Below are 24,197 nucleotides of genomic sequence, written 5' to 3'. Positions count from 1 at the left end.
CTTGTGTACCACTGTCCAGCAGAGGCATTTCTTCTGTGGTAGGAAAGACTATTTTCCTTTACATTAATAATTTAGCCATGAACTTTCACACAGAAGAAAATACCAGCAATGTGATGTCTTAAATACACTTATGTAAATACACTAATGGAGACAGCAATTTTCTTTAGTGGCACAGCCTCCTCCACTCCTTTTCAGAACTGAAGTACCCATGAAGAGTGACTCAGTGGTAGCAAAAACATGTGAAAAAAGGACATACTGAAGTTTGTTTTTAAATACTGTCCACAGTCAGTATTATGGCTATCAGGAATTTGTGAAAACCATGGGTATGTAATATATTTTCTTGAGACATGGTGCATAAGAAACTTCACACTAAAATATCACAACTAGTGCATAGTAACCAGCCAAACATGTTTGATTCCTAACTAACCAAAGTCTTCTTTCAACTTGACCACAGCCACAAATCCCTAACCTACTAGCAAGGGTAATTAATCTCTTTTTTCTTTCTCCAACATCTTGGCCTTCCTGTCCTTTCTCTCTTTCTTAGATGTCCATGAAAGCAGATGGAACCTTCACGTGGAGAGACACACTTAACTATCTTACTTTGGGTTATCAAACAGAAGGGTATTTCTTTTCTCTACTTTAGTTTTCCTATTGCTTTAGTCTAATAATTTTTCCAATTCAAGTTTAGACCGCCCTGTGTAAACCATATGTACACATTAGTCCGAAGAGGGAGAGCAGTAGGGATGGTCAGGTACCAAGTGCCCACCACCTGCTGTCAGGTTGGGTATCAGGTATACTGGAACACAAAATCCTCTGATATGCCTGGGCTCACCCTTGAATTACCCTGGATAATTTTACAGAAGAGCTTTTTTACAGGTCTTTCTACATAGCCAGAATTACACGAAACTCTCCTGAATAATTTTTTATGCACACATATAGCCAGCACAACTCTCAGCTGTTCTCCCTGTCATGCTGCTGCGGAGTTACACTGAACATTGCTGTAAGAGAAGCTATGCAACCTAAGTGCAGTAGGGTGACATAATTCTGAGCTCAAGTTGATGGATTTTTCCATTGTAAGATTTTGCACAGTAACTCCTAATTAATTTTGAACATTGAAATTAATGAGCTTATCAAAGTAACAAGAAAGACCCACTGCTATCCTTGGTTCACCACAGTGTTTTGTGTTTCTTCTGGTATAAAATTACTTTTTGACCAACCATTTTAATCTATTTTCTGTTAAGAAGATTTTGCCTCTTACCCAGTAAGACAAGGATGCAGCTGAAGCTGCAGCTGAAGAGAACTGAAAAATTACTATCCTCCATTCTCTCTCAGTAGTCCATGTAGGTCCCAGAGCAAACATATAAGTTACTACTTTTTCAGTTTTGGGGAAAGCAGATGATTTTATATTAGGAATTCTACAAAATCGGTTAAAAATGTACCCTGCCCTTTCTACTCATATGGATATTAAGACTGGCTATAGAAGATCTTATGTTAAAGATGACAGCATTATGCTCACTGAATAACTGAGTAAAATTCTGAATTCATTCAGGACCTTACTTGTATCACAGAAGGGATTCAATATGCATCACAGAAAAATTATTACTTTTCATTGAACTCAATACAAAGCAAGCTACTAAGTAAATCAGGTGAAATATTAGAAGATTATGCAGAAGGATGTGTCTATGGACTGATCAGATAAGAACAGAAACTGGCTCAGGACTGGTCTGTATGACTGGAGCACACAAAACCTGCAAGGTCAGCAGCACTGAGTATCCACCACTGCGTCTCTGTAAGGATCTGCTCAAAGACTTTTCAACCTTTCACTACCAAAACAAGAGTGACCTGCTCCAGCTCTGATTTTAGAAATTCTGTGGCTGCCTGTACCACATAAGAGCCTTTGTTGGTGGAGATGTGGATTTAAAAGGCCTGAAGGAATTCTTATGATAATCTGGTCTGACTTCCTGCCTGGCACTGCCCATAATACCTCACGCAGCAATTTCTTTACAAAGCACAAGAACTTGTAACTCTACTAGAAGATATTTCAGAAGGAGATCTAATCTTGATTTAATTAGTCCAAGTGATCTACCGCATTCCTTTCTAAGCTTTTCCAGTGGTTAATTACACCCACAGTATCATAATTCCAGTGTGAACTCCTCTTCCTTATCTTGCCATGTTTTTGTCTGTTGGAGCCCTATTCTATCACCCTACACTGATATTTTTAGATACTAACCACATTACACCTCAAAATTCTCTTACCTGAGATAAATAGTTTGCCTGCTTGGCAAATCAAAACAGGGATTCCTGAATCCAACATACAGCAGCTGCAGTGGAGTAGTATATGTAGTGTTTGACTACAGAGACTAAAAGAGAAAATTCAATTCAAGTGCAAAGGAAAGGCACCAAGCATCTTTTTTAACAAGCTTTTCCAGCTTTCACAGCACTCACCCACTTTTAGGACCCGGAAATCTGGGATAAATAGCACCGCGATCTGCATAGCTTCATTTTTAACCTAACTGATAAATTCTAGCTCAAACAGGATCAGTAGTTACTAAATACTATAGTTAACTCATAAATAAAAAGTTGGCTGATGGAGGGTGGTTTTCTACTACCCATATGTCAAATCACACAAAAATTATGCTAACAGAATTACCTGGTACTTCTCTAGGCACTGCCAAGGCAGAAATCCAGGAGTGACCAATATATACCTCAAATACTTCCAGTTGTGATTCTAGTAAACAAAATAAGTAAATTTCCACTACTGCCGTCACGCCATATTACTTGGGCATATTACTTAGATATTTATATTACTGTAGCATTCAGAGGCTCCACATAAGACACTCTTGTGTTAGGTGATGAACTACAAACACAGCAAGTTTAATTCATTTTTGCAATGTTTGCCCAGTTCTTGTATGACTGAATCCTGGTAAGGAGACAGAAGGAGGACTTGTGTCCTCCCTGGATCACAGATGCTGATGAACTCAGTATACAAAGACTGCTTAGAACTAGAATTTCTTCTGGCATTTGCTAAATCCCTGTACTACCCATGTGGTTCTCAACACATTATAAAGTTCCTTAGCTTCCTTAGCCCTATTCCAGAAAGGTTTTCAGTCCTTCACGCTAATTTGGTACAAAGAGCAGCATCTGGCCATCTAGGACATATACCATATATGCACACATCTTTGCAAACTCTCCATGTACTAATACAAAGTAAGAACTGCAAAGCTAGATAGTCTGCTATTTACATCATTTGTCATGACACCTCATTACTTTTTCACAACACTACTGTTTTCTCCATTAATATTTCACATTTCTACTCACTTGTGGTTTCTAACAGTTTACATTTTGCATAGCTTAACTGCTTTTTCTTTTAGCCTCCCTCTTCCCTATTTCAAGGATATCCCTTTGCAAATCAGGAACACAGTTTATGCAGATGTATCAACTTCTACTGGTTTAAGATGTCAAGGTTTTAGAAACATTCCTTTTAAACACACTTTCATTTGGAAGGCTTTTGACTTAAAATAGATGCACGAAATCCAGCTAAAAACTCTGTAAACTTTTACTTTAACCACCGATAAAAAAACAAAACAGGCAAATACAGGAGGAAAGGACAACACTAACCAACAACGCTCCCCTTCCTTGGTAAACTCTGAATGGCTATTAAAATTGAAACTATTACCTGTGACTGAAAAGCAATTATGTATTTCTGTAATGCTCTGAATAGGTTCATTCTGCAGCTGCCTGTCAGAACAACTTTTTATCATATGCCTAGTTATGTTATTTGACATAGATCCTTCATTTTCTAGAAAACACACTACATGAATGTCCTCACTAGCATCTTCACTAGCAGTGGACAAAAGGAAAAGATAAACCCAATTTTTTAACATCCCTTGCAGTTGGTAATGTTTTGAAAGACCTTCTTCTGCCTTTTGGCCATCTAGCAGATGCATACAGAATCCATTTCCAGAATGCAGCCTGAATTATATTAGATATAACAGGAAATATTCACTGCTAGAAGAATTCACCCCTCCTTTATTTATTTAACTATGTAACTCATAAACTCCTACCATCACATCTCAAAACCCAAAAATCTATGACCCAAAAATCTATTTTAACAGTATATACTCTAAAATTTCATTTTCAAACTGCGAAAGAAGTGAAGATTTTCACTGAGTAGTGAAAACTATAACATCTGCTGAAAAATAATTACCTGTAAATTCCTTATAGGCAAAAAGTTTTCAAATCTATGCAAGTAGATTAGACCAAAAAGACCAAAAAGACCAAAGAGTAGCTTAGTAACAACAACAAAAAAAAGTTCAGTGTTAGACTCATTCTTTGATACTGCATCCTTTCCTATTTGTGCTTTGACATACTGACCCACACTATGTCTAGGGTCTACTCTGAAATGCCGAGCATATTTGTTAAAATTACTTCAAATTAACTTGAATATCTTACTAAAGTTGAATTAAAAAAAAATCTTACCTTATTAGAGCTTCATTTTCTGTTCATTCACTGAAAAGAGTAAAGAAATCTGTATTAAAGATCCATTTGATAAGAAGTACTTTATAAAGTTATAATTTTAGTTTCACTTCAATTAACACCAAAACTATGGGGTTCTTTTTACGTAACTGGAATAAGTCTCCATTATTTTGGAGAGCTGATCATTCTCAATACTCTGGGGTGGAGGCCTTTATTTACTTGCCATCTTACTATGCTGAAAAAAACATTTAAAATGCTTTGAGAATATCAATACAAACAACCGATCTCACCAATTCATCATCCAAACTGCAGGCTGATTAGGCACACTCGATAGGTTTATTTTCACTGCAAGCTGTATTTTATGACCAGCATTTGTATTGCCATTATTTTTATTGAACATTTCATTTTTTTTATTATAAGATGGGTTTACATAGCAGTATGCCTATTCACAGAGTTTCCTAGCCTGGAAAGTTTTTTTAGAAGTAGCTATTTTCTGCCTAACCCCCAAACACGTAAGGTCAGTGGTGGTTTAGAAGAATGAAAGCATCAAGCCATTTCATTAAACACCTGCTTCAGCTAAGCCACTCTATATGACACATTTGTCAACAACTTACCAACGTACATCGCAAAATCAAAAAAAACCAAAAAAAGCTTTAAGACTATTCTGAAAAAGTTCAGGCATGACTCAGAACAATCAATGAATGTTGAGGCCTGCACAAATATTAATTAACCTTTCATTTTCTTGTGAGTTTTGTTCAGCCCTTTACAACTGGGGAGAACTACTTGCAGGCATCGGTGTTATAATTGGGAATTGGATTCTGGTAATTCTGAAGCAAATGGGTATTTTTGCCACTAACGTATGCAAGAACAAAATCACAGTTTTTCTTATTTCATTTTCTAAATTAGCATAATACACAGCATGAAATAGAAAACAAAAAGCCAAGTCTAATAAAATCTGACAATTATTAGCAGTATTTGTTGTAAAGCAGAGAAAATCATGCTGAGTCACAGGCGAAGCATCTCAACCTCTAGCACTTTCTGTACACTTCATTAGCCATCAGTCAGTATGGTTAGAGATTTACAGATGAAGGGAAAACAAGGAGAGACCTTGTTCATCTTTGCCAAGGACGAATTCGAAGCTTGGCCTCAAAGCATGTGACCAACACAATGGTTGAAGAGATGAATTCTTTGCTCTGCAATGAAAATACTGTGATTTGAGGGACAGAGGGGTTAATAATAGTCTTCTAGAAATGAATCTGTCCATCTGAGGGAAGCGAAGCTTAAGTCAATAGCAGAAGTGCCTCTTCCCTCAATTTACAGTATGGTCACCTGATATTTTATGAGAGACCTACCAAATGAGACTATTTCAGAAATGTAACAGGTGAGCTAAAAGAGGGACATTCCTGGAGTGCAGAAAATCATGAGATAAATGACCCGTTTCGAGAAAAGGCATGAGATCCCATTTTTATGAGTCAGCTCATGAGAGCTGACTGACATTTACAATGTCTGATTTCCCATAACGGAGTATCTGCACATGTGAACCTTTAAAGGAAAAAGAATAACTATAAGGTCATTTAATTTCTTAGTAAAATATATAAAACCCTCATGGGTTTAATTTTCTACAGCTCCTTCTAATAATCAGCTATTAAAAACATTCATCAGCACCAGATTCGTTCACATTTACCTATCTGGCTTTAGGTGTGGGTAACCCACAAGACGTAATTTAAGAAAGATTTTGCTGTAATCAAGGGACAGAATCAGTAGGTATTTTATCACTGGATGCTACGCAGGGTTTCAATAGGATTGAGTGGGATTTATTACAGCACGGGCTAAATCCTTCTTACTTTTCTCATGCAAAACACCCATTGAAGCAAGACAGAGTGCAACTGAGGACGTATTACATCTCTGATTCTTTATTACTCACCTGTCACAATACTACAGTGGTCCACAGCACAAAATTTATGGGACCAGAATGGTTCTTTCTGGGAAGGGAAAGGAGTATCTTACAGGAGAGTCTGTTTTAATCATAAAGCAGGTACAGAGGCAAGTCTGAAGAAGACTAAAAGTCATCCTGGACTTGTGACAAGATCCATAGCTTTTAAAGCACAGTATTTCCATGCTACAAACACAGCACAAGCTGCTTTGAAGCTTATTTAGTGCATCCTACATACTTTTAAAGAAGAATGAAAGCTTACTTTGGCAGAGTTTGTGACTCCCATAAAGAAAAAACCCCTAGCATGCTTCAAGAAACGATTTGCATAAGTTTTCCTTATCTGATCTAGCTGTTGATAACAGGACAAGCTATAATGAGGGTCATCAGCACCTCCCATCATAGGTTCTCACGGGCCCTGCTGCCTCTCTAGCCTGATGGTCTCAGCAGAGATTTGCTCATGAGGACCCACTACTGTTCTCCATCAGGTAGCAGGAAGCTTCTGTCTTCAGATGATCTGGCTTCTATCCAAGTGGAGATAACCCCCACCCCAGTGTGCCCGAAACCACAGTGGGTAAGTGAGGTTCCAAGAGTTCAATGGTCCCTGCAGAAGACTTGTCCGGTTTCCTGTTTATCCACCTCTGACACCTTCGCAAAGAGTTTCACTCTTTCGAAAGTGTGGGCTCTACACTTTCAAATAAAAATATGATACTTCCTGTTTATTGCTTGTACTTCATGCTTAATGCCTCCTTGCTTAGATGGAGGGTGAGAGCATTACCAAAAAAAAAAAAAATCAAGACATTTTTGTTGCAATATTCAGATGTGTCATTTTTCTAAGCATATGCCTCTTTACAGTAAAATCTATACTTGCTGCCAGTCACCAAATGTGTTAACTCTGGACAGACTCTGGAAGGATTCTAGCAGACTGCCTCAAAGGCACATCAGTACCATTAAGTTAAACCAAGCAGACAACTGTCCACACTCAGTGACAACAGGCTGTGTAAATTCAACAAGGTATTTACCACTGTCCTTTGAATTCAGGTAAAAAAAAAAAAAAATCTTTCAGCAAGCTCCATCTTTTTCATCTCAAGAACCAATCTTGTAAATACTAAAACTAACACTAAGAAAATCTACTGACAAAGATTATTTTTATGATGTACTTTGCTATTGATGCTATTCATGATTTTTCTCAAAGAAGATTCACCACTGACTCATCGGACCACAGAAAATCAATATTGCCAAAATGATCGGACAGCAGAATAAATTTCCTCCTTTGCCACATTTAGAAATTTCCTGACTGCATGGAGTTGTACACATAAAAATGTTCCTTTTTGTTTCAGTCATCATTATTTCACCTCTTCTGTTTAGCAGAAACTGCAAAACTGAAGATACAGAAACACATCTTGCCATTAACTAAAATAGGGGGTTGATCCCTATAATGAATACACCCAATTAGCTAAAACAAGTTATTTCCAAATGATCCAGCACTTATCCAGTATGCAGTAGGAGAAAAGACATCCAGGTGCACTTGAGAAAATTTAAACTACATATTCTGCCTACGTCTTTGAGCAGATATCAGATCAGGGATGAGAGAACTACTTTTCTTCTTAACATTTTCTTCTTATCCAACAAAATCCTATTCATCCTATTAAGACTTATTTTCAGGCTCCTGACACCCATCACAGACATCTTCATTTAGAAAAAAACAACCTAAAGTTACCAAAAGACGAAAATCTATTCAGTTCTCTAGACCGATTCACAACCACCCAGAATTTGTTTCAGTTTACTTTTGTAGTCCCTGCAGAATCCTCTGACGTTCAGCGGTCCACAAAGAGACTGACTGAGCAAAGTAACTACAATTTCCTTTTTCACAAAAGATGACAAAAAGCCACCCAGACCTGAAAAAGCCACAGAGTTCTCATTCCCTCAGAGCCAAGGAAGGAAAAAGAAAGGGGTGGGGAACCAACAATCCTGACTAGGAGATAAATTCATTCTTAAAGACACACCAGTAAGTTTGGCTTTCAGTTCTGCTGTTTAGAAGCTCCCAGTAAGAATTAAAATGCATGTGAGGGGGGAAAAAGAAAAAAAAAAAAATCAGAGAAAATCTCACTGACCTCCCTCAGCAAAGCTCTTCCTCAAGATGCAATGAAATCTGCTGGCACAGAAAGGTAACTTAATTCTTCTTGCCACACCAGTCTTGACTCAAGGCCATTTGATTTCACAGTTCCAGTACTTGCAGTAGTTAGCAAGTTGTGCCATGCACTCTGTAGAGTGAAAAGCCATGACTGCAGCATGCCAAAGTCTAATCTGTGACAGGCATTCTCATTTCTGGAGCTCTGCAAAGCATGCCTTGGACTGGGCAGTGCTGCAAGGCAGCAGACAGGCCTGTGTGCATAGCCTAAACTCTGAGACCTAGGGATGCATCCTGAGAATGTTTACTACCAGTACAATGCTAATCACAATTGTGATGCGGGTATATGCTCTCTGCAGGATAAAAGGGTAGAAGAAAGCCAGTGTTTAGATTGGACAGCAAAGACAAGATCATAGCCGGAAGGCAGAAAACTCATAAAATAGTTCCAGATAAAGCATACATACAGATTAAAAATTAACCACTGTTGCCAAAAAAACGCACATAACCCCACCCACAGCTATACATGCCTATGTATGACTGCCAAATGCAAGAGGAATATGTGCTCTGTGCTCTGCTGCCCCATCACCATGACCAGTCACAGAGCCACCATCTCACATCTGTCCTGCTCCCCAAGAAAATGCCAAAAAAAGCATCACCATTTATTATTGCTCTTAATGACTGGTTGTCCTAGAAATCAGGAACTTCAATGATTTTTTGGAAGCTAGCCCTTCTTCTGGGTCTAAGAAGTCTTAAATTTTAGCCAGGTAGCTTGGCCCAACTGTGCAGAGGTGAAATAATGAGGAAACAAAAATCACCATTGCTACCACTGTATGCTTGTTGAGACCACTCTAGAGAATAAAAACTCACAGCTGCTTTACCGAAAATGCTACAAATAAGCTGTCCAGAAGCTATTATCTTCTTCAGTAAATGATGAGTCCAGACAGTAATGTCTGCAGTCCTGTTTTGCCAGCATTTCCATTACAATTCTCTGTTTTAATGAAGAATTAACAAGATTAAAATACACTTTGGCAAGTACACCTTCAAGTTCTATTACAGTACATTGTATTAACATTATCAATGTTAATGTCACAATTCTCCTTGACTTCAAAAAGGACAAAGATAAATTAATTTACTTTTAAAATAAAAACTGTTCCAAACATAATTGTTTAAAATCTTCAAACTTATTTCTCTATTTTTTATAAAAAAATACATTATTTATGCCAGTAAAAGGAAAAGCTTATTGTTGCAATGAAAGAGTTTATTGAATTCAAGAGAACTAAAGCAGATTCCAGAAAAGGGCGGCTATTCTCTCTGTGTATAACATAATCATATGCCCTAAACCCAATTATTTTCTTCCTCTGAAAGATATTTAAGGATTTCATCTCTGTAGGGCCTGGCCCAGTGCCACTGAAAGTAAAACGATGCACACCGTAGCCACCAAGAAACCTGGCATTCACGTTAGACTTGAAAACCTTGCCTAGGACCAAAAACTCAATTGCAAAAAGCATCAGGATGTTGAAAACAGGCCTTCATACATATTTTTGAACTACTGACGTTCATCACCTTTCTGACTATTGCCCAAAACTTAAAAGAACCCTAACTAATAGTCAAATCTGAGGGGAACCTTCAGGCTTTACATGCAACTTATTGCAAACTCAGAGGTATACACCCCACACGAGTTTATCCATATACTGCAGTTATCGGTGGAAGTCACTGCTTCTGAGATTGATGGTACAAACAGCACCCTGGAATTTTCTCGTCTCTTCCTCCAGCTTACTGAAGAGGAACTCAGGGAGCAAACAAGCTGAGACAGCCAAACGAGGTTTCATCATCCATTCAATCATCCTTAGATTTAGATTGTTTTACACCAGATGCCTGATTTTAATCATTGTCTGTATGTCTGAGTAAGCATAAACTACAGCAGAGATCAGACTTTGGACCTTCAAACCTTTTATCGGAAAGCACATATTTTTCTGCTTATAATTACCCCACTGACATGAGAATGATTACTGTTGACTTAATTGTCCCTAGTTTTCTTCTATGGGATGGCTGAACTAAAAAAACCTAGTATATTCAAGGACAAATATACAGTAAGTATTACTGCATAATATCCCCAGCCAGTGAGGTTCATTATTGATTCTTGGAATAAAACATGACAGACTTTGTTATGTTATCTTTTTCAGGGTGTCAGTAGCAATCCAACACATCCCAGAACATAATAAAGGCAGGCTGTCACCAACTCATGACACATTCAGAATATGTATTTTTTTCCCCCACTGCTTTTTGTAATAACTAAGTTGGTGGTGCTCTGTTGTCCTTGGGATGGTGGATGACAACCATTATACCTGCACACAGGAGTGCAGCTGTCATGGTAATTCCACCCAAAATTAAATCAAATTCTATAAAAGCAGAGGTTTAATACATGCTTCTAATGATGGAAAAATATGGTGAACTGGTCTGTAGTGTATTAACTGCTTTGTCTTTGATTTTAGGATCTTTTTTTGTTACATTTCTTTCTTCTACTTTTTTCCTACCTGTATGGCACGTGCCTTCATTTAAGTCCTAAGTATAGCACATGTCCCAGTAAATTGTTCCAAAGCAGTTGAGAACTGTGGCACAGACTGCATGATTCGAGCAAGAAATATGTCCTTAAGCTCTCATACATTTTGAAAGATATGATAAATACCCAAAGAATAAATAAAATGGAAATCTGACATCTGAACGTCAGTGGAAGCAAGCTTAAAGAGAAGAGTAATTTCTCCTTATTTATGGCACTGTAAAGATTTTAAGGTATATCGTACAAAAATGCTGTATGATCATCAGGCAGCAATTCTGCTGGGAAGTGCTTTTCACATGGCAGTTTTGGTTCCCTATATAAGAAACAGACAATGAAACAGAAACTGGTATTTCTAAGAAGGGCTTTGGAAATCGTCTCCCTGTGCCCAGTATATAGAGTAAATACAAACCTTCACTGAAACAAAGTTATATTTCAGTAGTGTCTGCAGCTGCCTAACTTCATCTTCTGTGAAGACGTGGTGGAAAACACTGTTAGTGACAATGACATCATTTGCTAGTGATAACCAACTATGACTAAATACAAAATATTGTTGAATCAAGGTTTTCTGGCTAAGCTAACAGGATAAAAGCCTTAAGAAATTATATTTGCGTTATTTTGTGGAGCTAAGGTCAAGCATGCTGAAGCTCCCAGTTTTTTTTGAAAGGTGGATTTGGGCTAAACTCCAATTAAGAGCCAAACTGACAGATTTAGACATTTGTTTAGAAACTATGTAGCAATGAATCAAAGCCAATCCACTGGAATTGTCTTTTATGTTTATTTCTACCAAATGAAATCAGAATTAAAAAAATCTATCGAAGTACTCAAATTCAAAACTGCATTCATGCACATTGAAAACCTTTGAATGCACAACCAGCAGGAAAGGGGAAAGTGGTATTTTCCCCACTTTGGATGCTCCATAAAAAAAGGCTTCATTTACACGTCTGTATTTTTAGAAAGATGGTGGTATTTGCTGCTTTCTTCCCCCAGTATATCACGGATAATATTCAGCTGCCAGGTTTATGAGGTATTTACAATTGTAACTTAACAAACAAATCCTTTGTTATAAAGAGAGAACAAATAATGGGGATTTACAAAGCTGTAATTACAGCAAGAGGGTTTATGCATAAGGATATATTAAAAGAAATACTATACTCAAAATAACTTTTTTAAAGAAATCCTCTGAGCATTATCACCACTTACACTAAGGACCCTTTTATAATGTTACCATAAAAAGGATTCAAAATGCTTGTCATCCCTAAAGGATGCCTGCAGACTCTGCCAAGCTCTCCTACGTAGGCTGAAGTTGATAGCATACACCTGTTTTACGGTCAGCAAATTATGATGAACGAGCACAGCAAACTTTGAGCCCAAAACAAAACACACTAAAGGTAGATGATGTACTCCAGCAATCAGCCAAAGCACATCAGCTGCTGCAAACCTTGGCAGTGAAATGGGAGCAGAGACCAAAAGGTGGTGCGTGCCGGCCCCACCAGCCAACACCAAGAAGCTGCACAGTTTGTTGCACAACAAGCACAAGCAGAACCACTGATCGATGAGCCCACTCCAGCTGTGGGTCAGGCTACCATAAGGACACCTGCACACGAAGGACAATGTAAGTAACACACCACTGAGGACAACGACCATATTCTTGCCTTTGCACTGGTCCATCTAGTCATGAAAGGCACTTGGACGCGCAGGAGTGGGATGCCTCAATGTATGGGGGATGCAGCCAGTATTCTGGATCTCCCGTTCTACCAGCAGCTTCCTGAGGATAGGTGTTCCCCATGCACCAGAGACCTGTGGCTGGTTGCACAGCATTCCCCAGGGGATGCATACCAGTTAACGCTGTGCCCTGAGGATGCTTTGAACCAAGCTGCCAGCCAGCTTGTCCCAGCAGTGAGGAAACACAAAAAAGATGACATCAAGCATCCCACCATCTGAATTAAAGAGGATGTTAGGTTAGGTTTCACTTCAATATATTCCCTGAGCAGAACGTAGCTGAGAAGTTATTTTACAATATGGTGCACACTGGTTATTTAGTTATCAATTGCCACTATAGTTTCTGTTTTTGTTAAGTCAGGAAGATTTCTACATCTCCTCAAAATAAAACATTGAGCTGGGAATCACAAATAAAGTCAAAACATTTTGTATAAATTTATCCTGAGATCCTTTTGATCCTACTGGCTTCTTGGTAAATTAGAATGGGAGAATCTGACCATTATTCAAGAAACTACAGTAAAAAAACCTGGAATTACTTTCCCAAACATCTTCTCTAAGATCAATAATTCATTATCATAGATTTTGATAAATCTATGATAGATTTTGTAAACAACTGATTTTGTAAACAATTTAGATTTTGTAAACAATTGATTATTGGTGTAATAGCAAGCAATTCTGTATTGGATTTTTAGGGTTACAGTTGAACACACTGAAACAGTTACTAATGCAATATATGACAAAAAAAAAGAGTCCAGCTCAGGATATTCTATGATTCTATGACAAAGCAAGTGAATATTGCAGCGAAGCTACAATGAATCATAAATCAGCATTTTTAATTTTAAAAAGCAGAAGAGCTTTTGTTATATATAATATTTCAACTTTTGTGTTTGATCCTGAAATTAAAAAAAACCAATCTATGACTTTTATATTTGGGATTGGTCATATGGACTACGTAATGGAAAAGCTCTACAACTTATCCGAATCATTATTTTATTTTGTTCTTCTGTGGTTCCAATTGTTCATTGTTAATTAGATCCAGCCATAACAACTCATTGTGCAAAAGGCATACTCTGTTTTAATCAAAATCTTGGACGGCATTTTGGATGGCATCTTTAAAAACTTGGACAGAGTACTCTGTGGTTTCCTCACCGATGAAGAATCAAAATGATTAACTATGAACACATCTTCCACTGAATGCTGACAGTTATTATCAGGTTATTTTGATGAGCAGCTTATTGTTTCATGGACCTATTCTAGATTTCTTCCTATTCTGTACCTGCTTTCTTCACTCAAAACAATAATGAAGTGAAAACCTGTCCCACAGGATACATCCATGGTGAATTCCTAATTAATTTTTTAATTTCCATTTTATGCTATGCTGAAAACGATGCATTAAACACAAAATACGACTGTGATAGTCTCATCTATTTGAAATCAGATCTTTTTATTTATGATGTTCAAATTATTTTCCCCATTGTTTTAGCAGTGAAGAGAAATGGCCAGTGTTTGGGAATGAAACACACCAACAAGGTCATGCTTACGGACTGTCTTCGTACATGCATTTTGGTGACAAGGTACTGATTCAGATTATCCTCACTGATGCCAAAAACCTGAAAAATGTTTCTTTGCCAGGAATAAACACAGCACTCCATTTTTTCTTTCTATCAATACATAAATTGTCATTCGATGGCACTTTTGATTTTGGTGCTGCTGTTTTGAGAACTCTTGCTAGGTTTTACATTTTGCTCCATAAGATTCATTTACTTCTTTTATGTCAGGCCATTCAGCAACTTTCCTGCTGTCTGGCCCCACTGCAGCCCCAAGGAATCACAGACTCACAAACCATCGTTTGCTCTTGTCTAATCACCTCTTTGTAATGGAAAAAGCAACATTGTTTAGCATGTTTGTTGGGATTGAGCAGACCCTCAGCAAACCTGCTGATGACACCAAACTGTGTGGTATAATCAACACACTGGAGGGAAGAGATACCACCCAAAGGGACCTTGACAGGCTTGAGAGGTGGGCCTGTGCAGTACTTACCAAGTTTAACAAGGCCATGTGCAAGATCCTGCACTAGTGTTGGCGCAATCCCAAGCTCAAATACAGGGTGGGTGGAGAAAGGATAGAGAGCAGCCCTGAGGAGAAAGATTTGGAGGTGTTGGTGGATGAAGAGCTGGACACAAGTCAGCAATGTGCACTTGCAGCCCAGAAAGCCAACTGTATCCTTGGCTGCATCCAAAGCAGTGTGACCAGCAAGTCAAGGAAGGTGATTCTCTTTCCCTACTCTGCTGTTGTGAGACCCCACCTCGAGTACTGCATCCAGCTCTGGGGCCCCCAGCAGAAGGACATGGACCTTCTGGAGCAAGTCCAGAGGAGGGCCGTGAAGGCAATCACAGGGCTGGAGCACCTCTCCTATGAAGACAGAGGGAATTGAGGTCGTTCAGCCAAGAAAAGAGAAGGCTCCAGCGTGACCTTAGAGCACCTTGCAGCACCTGAAGAGAGCCTACAAGAGACCTGGAGAGGGACTTTTACATGGACATGCAGTGACAGGATAAGGCGGAATGGCCTTAAACTGAAAGACAGCAGACTTAGATTAGATATTAGGAAGAAATTCTTTACTGTGAGGGTGGTGAGGCACTGGAAAAGGTTGCCCAGAGAAGTTCTGGGTGCCCCATCCCTGGACATATTCAAGGCAAGGCTGGATGAGGACTTGAGCAACCTGGTCTAGTGGAAGGTGTCTTTACCCACAGCAGGTCCTTTCCAACCCAAACCATTCTCTAATTTTGTGATTCTATCAAATACCCACAAAATCAGTGCTTTAAGGGCTGTAAAGAGAAAATTACAGAGGGTTCCAACATGTTCTTTAGCCATCAGTTATTCCTGCTTGCCTTCCCCTTGCAATAATACAGGCAGTAATACATTTGTTTTGTAATAAATTACATTATATCATAAATTATAGTATCATCACATTACATTGTATTATGTAACTACAGATAGATGTAAAAATTTGTCTGATTTTAATCTTTTCACCTTTTTGAATTATGAAAATCTTTCAAACACGGTCTGAAAGGAAATCTAATAAGCTCTGTTTGCACATACAGCTGGTGATTTTGGATGCCTGGCCATTTCTCTGACAAACCAAAATGTCTTTAATAAAACCTTGTTTCCAGCAAGAACTGAATACCATCTTTCTGATGTTTTAGGTTATGCACTCTAAAATGGCCTTATGCCAAATCATGAGTCATTTTTGAAAGTCTAAGATCCTGTATCTAGTATCAAAACCCAGCAAAAAATAAATTCCTTAACTATTATCAGAGTAGTACCATAGTTTGGAAAAAATGAAAGCTCACTTTGGTTGGTTTCTTTTGTAAAACAAAACGAAACACCACAGGCAAGGCTTTCAACTGACAAGTTAAAAAACAAACAAAACCCACAAAAATAAGCCTTCTTCATAAATGGAGGAAATAAAAAGTATTTTTGATTTCTCACAAACAGCTTCTGCCTGTATTTTAGAAGAGAAATCTAATAGCAGTAACAAAAAGAAATGAGCACTAATGGGATCCCTCAATCTGCCTCACGCAGGGTTGGCTTCAAGGTACCTACCACACCTGAAATGTTTCTACTAATGCACGCAGTATGAGGAACAAAGAAGAAGAGCTCTGGCCCAGTCCCAGAGATTTGACATCACTGGCATAAGTGTAACCTGGTGGGATGAGATCTGTGACTGCAGTGCCCTGTTGGATGATTACAGGCACTTCAGGAGGGATAGGCAGGGCAGAAGAGGGGTGGCACGGCATGTAAGAGAAGGCTTAGAATGTATGGAGCTCACAGTTGGCAATGGAACAGTTTAGAGTCTCTGGGCAAGAATCAAGGGGCAAACAAATAAAGGGGATGTCATTGTGGGAGTCTGCTATAGACCTCCCAGCCAGGATGATGATACCAACAAACTATTCTTTGAGGAACTAAGAGATACTTCTAAATCAAGTGCTCTTGTCCTTATGGTGGACTTCAACTTGCCAGATATCAACTGGGAGCATCACACAGGTGGTACAACCTGAAGATTCCTCAAAAACCTGGATGACAACTTTATGGAACAGGTCCTAAGGAAGTTGACTCAGAAAGATGCTCTTCTTGATCTGCTGCCTGTCAACAGAGTGGATTTCATGAGCAAACTGGAGATTGGTGGCCATCTTGGCCACAGCGACCACAAAGCAATCGAGTTTAAAATCTGTGTTGGCAGGAGGAAAAGTGCCAGCAAAACCTCAACTCTGGACATAAGTCGAGTACACGTCAGGCTGCTCAGGGAATTAGTAAATAAGGTCTCCCACAAAAATGTTTTTGCAGGTGCGCGGGTGGGTCCATCAGAGCTGGTCACTTTTCAAACATCACCTGCTGAGGGCACAGGAACAGCATTTCCCAAATGTTGGAAGTCAAGCAGGTGAGGCAGAAGGCTGACCTAGCTGAGTAGGGATCTTCTCTTGGAAATAAGACAAAAAAGGAAGGTGTATGCCCAGTGCAAGCAAGGTCAGGTGACATGGGAAGAATTCAGAGATGCTCCTAGCTGCTGTACAGAGAAAATTCATCTGGCTGAAGTTCAGCTGGAGTTGAAGCTACACAGAAATGTGGGCGACAGTAGAAAGAGTTTTTTCAAATACATTAATGGCAATAGGCATTATGGAAATATCATTGGCCTCTTACAGGATGGGAATGGTCACCTCACAAACAGGGACAAAGACAAGGCAGAGGTGTTTAACACATTCTTTACCTCTGTCTTCAACATGGATGATGGACCAAGGGGGTCTCCATGCCCTGAGCTGGAGGACCATGATTGCAAGAATGATCAACTCCCAGTCAACTCTGACATCGTGCAGGATCTGCTGCTCCCGCTGGATCCCTACAAATCTAGGGGGTCTGATGGAATTCATCCCAGAATCCTCAAAGAGCTAACTGATGTCATTGCAAAACCTCAATGATTTTTGAGCAGTCTTGGGAATCCAGAGAAGTCCCAGCTGACTGGAAGCTGGCAAACACTGTCCCAATTTTCAAGAAGGGCAAGCAGGACCGTGGAAACTACAGGCCTGTCAGTCTCACTTCAGTGCCTGGTAAAGTTACGGAGAAGATTATTCTGGGAGGTATTGAAGAACATCTGAAAGACAACATAGTCATTGATCACAGCCAGCACGGCTTCATGAGAGGAAATTCCTGCTTATCAAACCTGATTTTCTTTTAGCATAAGGTAACCCACTTAGTTGACCAAGGGAAGCCAGCTGATGTAATCTTTTTGGATTTCAGTAAAGCTTTCGATACTGTCTCTCACAGGATCCTTCTGGACAAAATGTCCAGCACAGCTGAATAACCACATCACCTGTTGGGTGAGCAATTGGCTCATGGGTCAAGCATAGAGGGTAATAGTGAATGGGGTAACATCAGACTGGTGAACTGTCACTAGTGGGGTTCCACAGGGCTCCATCTTAGGCCCTCAGCAGCTTCATAAATAACTTGGGCACAGGACTGGAAGGGATACTAAGCAAGTTTGCAGACGACACAAAACTGGGAGGAGCTGCTGACTCCCTCAAAGGCAGGGAGGCCCTGCAGAGAGACCTTGACAAATTAGAGGACTGGGCAGTCACGAACCACATGAAGTTCAACAAGGGAAAGTGCCGGATTCTGCACGTGGGATGGGGCAACCCTGGATGTTTGTACAGACTGGGGAATGAGATGCTGGAAAGCAGTGCCACAGAAAGGGACCTGGGGGTCTTGGTCAACAGCAAGCTGAATATGAGTCAGGAGTGCCTTGGCAGCCAGGAGGGCCAACCGTGTCCTGGGGGGCACCAGGCAAAGCATCACCTGGTCTGTTCAACCTGGAGAAGAGACTGAGAGGAGACCTCATTGTAGTTACAACTTCCTCATAAGAGGAAGAGGAGGGGCAGACACTGATCTCTTCTCTCTGGTGACCAGTGACAGGACTCAAGGGAATGGCCTGAAGTTGTGTCTGTGAGGTTTAGGTTGGATAGTAGAAAAAGATTCTTCACCTACAGCATGGTTGGACACTGGAACAGGCTCCCCAGGGAAGTGGTCACAGCACCAAGCCTGATAGAGTTCAAGAAGCATTTGGACAATACTCTCAGGCACATGGTGTGATTCTTGGACCAGGAGTTGGACTCAATGATCCTTGTGGGTCCCTTGCAACTTGGCATATTTTGTGATTCTGTGAAAAGCTTGTCTACTTTTTTGACATGGTGGTTTATATGCCACATCAGCCCACGTGAAGCACTGTGCCTCTAAGATTTTAAACTAAACATATCATATTTCTACCACTGAATATAAATGCTAAGGGTCAAAATCACAAAAAATGTACCCAGTAAAACTATCATACATGGCAGTTTGCCTGTACAACACCTGAAGAATTGACATTTCAAAATTCTTAAATTCTGCTTTGCCCTGAGAAGAGACATCGAAAAGCAAAGACTGGTGGGACAGCAGCCTGCTTCCTTGTCACACAACTTTTATATATGTAATTCCAAGCAAGTTCTGTAAAGTGACTGACAGACATAAATTTTCAGAGGGGAAAAAAATCAGCATAGCTGAAATTGTGTTGGTTGAATGCTACAGCACGGCAGACAGCAACTCTATATGCCAGCCCAGCAGGAAAAAAAAACTCAATTGCTTTTAATAGACAAGCATTTAGTGCAACTAATATAATCTGGAGTGACATTTCCCCCTGTCTATTATGTAAGATGAAAGCTAAACTTGTGCTTCTATACAGTATATAGCCTATCTTCAACACACTGCCTAATCAGTTTTCTTTCCACTTTTAAGGTATTTTAGTAGCAAAAAAGGGGGGACTTATCACATCCTTGAGATTCCTTCTTAAACTCTTATTTTCTTCCACTCTGAGCTCATGTTGCCACACAGACAGACTTCAATAGGAACTGTTCTTTGTTTAGTTAGCATGGTTCATATTCTATGTCTAACAACCTCTCAAAGAATTTTAACTCTCCACAGAAAATAATTTAAAAGGTGAAGAAAAATCCAGGAAACTCCACAGAGAAAACATGGAATTTCAAAAATCACTAACAGTCAATCCATTTTACCAGCATTATTGCCTAACACCTCTTTTTCTAAATTTCAGGAAAAGAAGTGAAAAAGAAAGGAAATGGGTAGTTAGAGACATTACCATTTTTGTACTCAGGCATCATCCAGAATGTGTGATATCTATCTACCTTAGTGACAGCAATTATCCTTGACAAGATTTTCAAAATGGCATTCAGCAGCAGACTTAGAGAGATCAGGAACTGTCCACAAAAAGAGCAAAACATATAATGACAGACTTGCTCTGTTAAAACATTCGTTTATAACTCCAAGATACTTAAATTAATAGCTAATTCTTTCCCAGTCTTTCTGTTCATCTATGGCTATTCACCTCTGTGCTGCCACTGGATAAAGCTGATATCTTAACTGTAATCCCTTCAAGATAGCCAGCTCCGATAGACTGACTTGTTTTTAATGTATTTTGATAGACAAATAAAGCTGTCTAAGTGCCAAGAAGTCTGCATATTTAAGATTCAGTACTCAAAGAAGTGAGTGATTAAAATCTAGTGATTTTGCAAGACAAGTTCATAAGGGCTATAAATACAGCACATAGCATCAAAAGACCTCATCAGCCAGACATCTGAGTACCAGAAGGAGACACAAGGCATAAAAGAAATCAAACCTTCAAAAACAACGTACCAAATTGATTAGGCAACACTGAAAGAATGAGTTGTACAGGAGACATTTTATTGTGCATATATGCCAAACATGTTTATGATTCCTCTTAAAAGACCGGTCTTGCATTATCCTGGTAGTACCAGATAGTTCATGCCCCACCTGCCTTCCCAAACTTTGTATCCCACAGTAAACAATGCTGCCTGCATTAGAAGAATGCCTCTTCCTCTTCCATATCCTCTTGCCTCTTCCATATCACCTCCTGAAAGGGCACTAAAAATGTCCTACCCTGATGCTTTTAGAGCCAGATCATGAGCAGGAATCTCTGACTTTCCCAGTCTGAGGCAAGAGCATTCAGCATACGTGCACAGACAACACTGCAGAGCTTGTTGGACTACCTACAGGTACAAGAGAGATGCTGACCATTGAACCAGCTCTGCACACCATGTTGTAGTCTGTAAGTCTCCTGCTCTCTCTCAGAGCTGCACATCTGCTGAACCATGCCACTGATGCTACCCTATGCATTTGATGGAAAGCCTCCTCCACATGAAGCCTTCTTTTGGGAGCACCGTGGTGGATGTAAGACACAGCAGCTGCTGGGCTACTGCACTGACCACCCCGGGGTGCCGTGCCCAGGAGGTACCGATGCCCGGCTCTGCACTGACGTAAAACTTTTCCATAGACAGAGCAGAAACAATGAGTGTGCCTGTGAGCTCTGCAGAGACAGGATCAGAAAAAAGTCTGTAAAAGCCTTACAAGAGGAAGACAGAAATCTATGAAACTGCTAACAAACTCACTCAGAAACGTCAAGATGCTCATGCAGGGAGCAGTGATTGGAATTTCAAATATAAAATATACCATCTACCCCATACCAGACAACACTCTTCACTTTCCATTGAAATTTGGTACAGGGGCTGAGAAGACTGCCTATGCCCACTATCTGGAAAGGACTGTGAAACCAGCAACAGCCCATGCTCCGCCCTTTTTCAGAAAATAGATGTTGAATGAGACAAGCAACGGGAAAAAACAACCTTAAGTTGTCTCAGAGCAAAGAGATGGTTCTCATTAAGCACAAAAAACACATGGCAGGGCATATTTCCATTTAGTTTTCTTCGGGTTTGCTTCCTTCTTTTGTATCCGATAGGTCTTGAGTTAGTAAGGCTGAGAGCCATATTCATTTAGCTGGCAGAACCCAGCTGCAGGTAAGGTCTTCACATCACGACAGCACTACCAACATTTTTCCCTCTAATTATTCTTGCTCACTATTCTATTCTTCAGGTCAAAAAGGAAGGAAGAGCTTCAAACACTTAGGAGAGATGCCTCCTCTTGAAGAGAATTATCCAGAAAAAGCAAAATTCAGAATTAATAAAGCCATTTTTCTTTAGAGGCGTTTTGAGTCCTATATATGCAGAGGAAAGTTTTGCATTTATCAGGCAGCAGAAGGGGAAGGGCTTTCTACAGGGAGATTTTGAAATTCTTGGTCAAAGGTTAACTTGGTTTTTAACTTCAAAGTGCAGAAAATCTTGGAGGTTGAAAAAATACTGTAAAACTTCAGAGGGATGTTACCAATCTGAAACCAGGCTATGAAGGCACATAAAGCTGCCTTCTGTGCTACACCTTTCCTCACTCTTGGTTTCAGACAGTTCCTAAGAAATGAAAAGACAAAGTCCGTTTGGGAAAGTTTAAAATATAATCAGATTCTTCTGGCTGGCAGCACTGAAGGAGGAAAGGCAGTTTCATTAATTAAGATCTGAACTCCTGCTTCAACTTCAGTTTTTCATGATGTTACTAGATATTTTAAAATATGGTACTCATTCATTGCAGGGTGCAGCACCCGCAGGGCAGTGAGTAATGGCTTTACTCTTGCTTCAGTACTGGCAGCAGCATGTTGGACTGGAAAATGAACCTCTATTTCCTATCTATTTTTATAATCAGTTTATCTGTCATCTCCTTAATTCTTACCCCTATATACACACAAGAAACAAAACATTAAAGACTCGTTACTACGCTGAAATACATTCACAACACTGCCATTGACAGCTCAATGGCGACGCTGACTTGTAACCGAGGACAGAGTTTGGCCCCAACCAGTATATCTGCAGTCTGTACGAAAAATTCATGAACTAAATCTTTTAACTTCTTTTATAAACAGGAGACAAAATGAGAGAGTCATCACTTAGTCAGCCAAGGAATGATTCAAAATCTAAACCTAGGATATAATTTTAAGGAAAGTAATTGGTAATAGATACAAAGTATATTTCCTCATTGTAACAGAAAAATGACAAAATTAAGGTGCTCCGGTTTATACCAATTTTTTCTTGTTTTCATTAATTGAAAAAGTATAAAATACCAACTAAACATAGCAGTAAGATATCAGACACAAACATAAATCTGTAGTATTATATGCCCGGTTATATTTTACTGCAGCCCTGAAGTCATACGTGTTACTGAGTTCCAGGTTATTTGCAAGCTTTCCTGTTTCTCTAAACACAAACATTACTTCTGGTATTTTGTTACTAGCTCTATATTATGAGGTGATATTAACTGCGGAGGTGACAGCTGGCAGAAACTTTTGAATCGAAGGGTCTCTTTCTAAATGATACACACAAAGCTCTGTATTAGCTCTCACAAGATGCACTGTTTACTAGCGATGATTACCCATGAGTAAATAATGAGTCATGATATCCTTAAAAAAGCAAACACATAGAGTTAAAGAATAATTTCTAACATGGGCAAACAGACAGTACTGAAAAATTGAATCACTTATGTGCATTTGTCCTAATAAAGTGTTAAAAATGAGAAAAACTAGAGAAAATAGCCATAATTATATAAAAATATGTTAGAAGATCTTGGCAAGACTGCATCTCTTTTCATATGACTGTAAAGCACCCTTTACAGGCATACAAATAGGTAAATGCAGTCTTAAATATATGCAGGAACAAATGGAAAAGGGATTTTTATCTGGTTGGCACAACACAGACCATAGTAGTTTTATCATTCTTGATAGGTTACTACTCTATCCTTACAAACAATGCAGACCACTGAAATGCCATAAATTAAAATTCGGGCAGGAAAGCAGCACTGTAATTATAATAGGGATGCAAACTGCTCATTTTTATTTTATGTTATCAGATGACTTCCTAGCATTTTGGGAATTTACTGTTGGGGAATTCATTTCCGGATGATCGTCAGCGATGGTGAAATACTCTCTTCTTCATTATTGCTACTTCAATAGGCATCTTATTTCTAATGCTACCTTATACATTTCTAAAATCAGCACTAGGTTCCAAAAATTCCTCAGGGGAGTACAATGGCAGACTGAAGATTATGAAAAATATGCTTATATTATGTCCATTCAAAACACTATTCATCTGTAAGGATTTTGCCTAAAACAGTTTGCTCCTAGCCATTTTGCAGAGCCTTCCAGACACCTGCGAAGCTTGTCAGCAGTTTTACAAGAAAAATTAAATGGAATCTAGTGATCCTTATAACTTTGAACCATGACTTTTCATATAACCTTCTGAAATGTTTCCTTGTGAGAACTAAAGTAGAACAAGCTGGACTCTAAAAAAAATTTAAAATAATTTAATAAATTACTTAAGGACAATAAGGAATCATGTGAAGATAGGAAAAAACAGGCACCTAACTTGCTTTTTTTGTGAACACCACTGTATTAT

At 39.2% G+C, this 24,197-nt stretch overlaps 1 protein-coding gene across 4 annotated transcripts in view; it reads right to left on the bottom strand.

Annotated features, from left to right (window-relative positions):
• THRB (thyroid hormone receptor beta) overlaps window positions 1–24,197 on the bottom strand; it is a 146,460-nt gene that overhangs the window by 108,784 nt on the left and 13,479 nt on the right. For 3 of the 4 annotated variants that reach the window (XM_039384810.1, XM_039384811.1, XM_039384812.1), the window contains exon 2: window positions 4,480–4,509. The exons of the other annotated variant lie outside the window; for it this stretch is intronic. The gene's annotated coding sequence lies outside the window, so the exon portion shown is untranslated. The remainder of the gene's footprint in view (window positions 1–4,479; window positions 4,510–24,197) is intronic. 4 annotated transcript variants of the gene reach the window in all.

This window comes from Pipra filicauda, unplaced genomic scaffold (assembly GCF_003945595.2).
Source record: "Pipra filicauda isolate LSUMZ 115617 unplaced genomic scaffold, ASM394559v2 scaffold379_size694699_pilon, whole genome shotgun sequence".
NCBI lineage: Eukaryota > Metazoa > Chordata > Aves > Passeriformes > Pipridae > Pipra > Pipra filicauda.
This window is presented reverse-complemented; position numbering and strand designations above follow the sequence as displayed.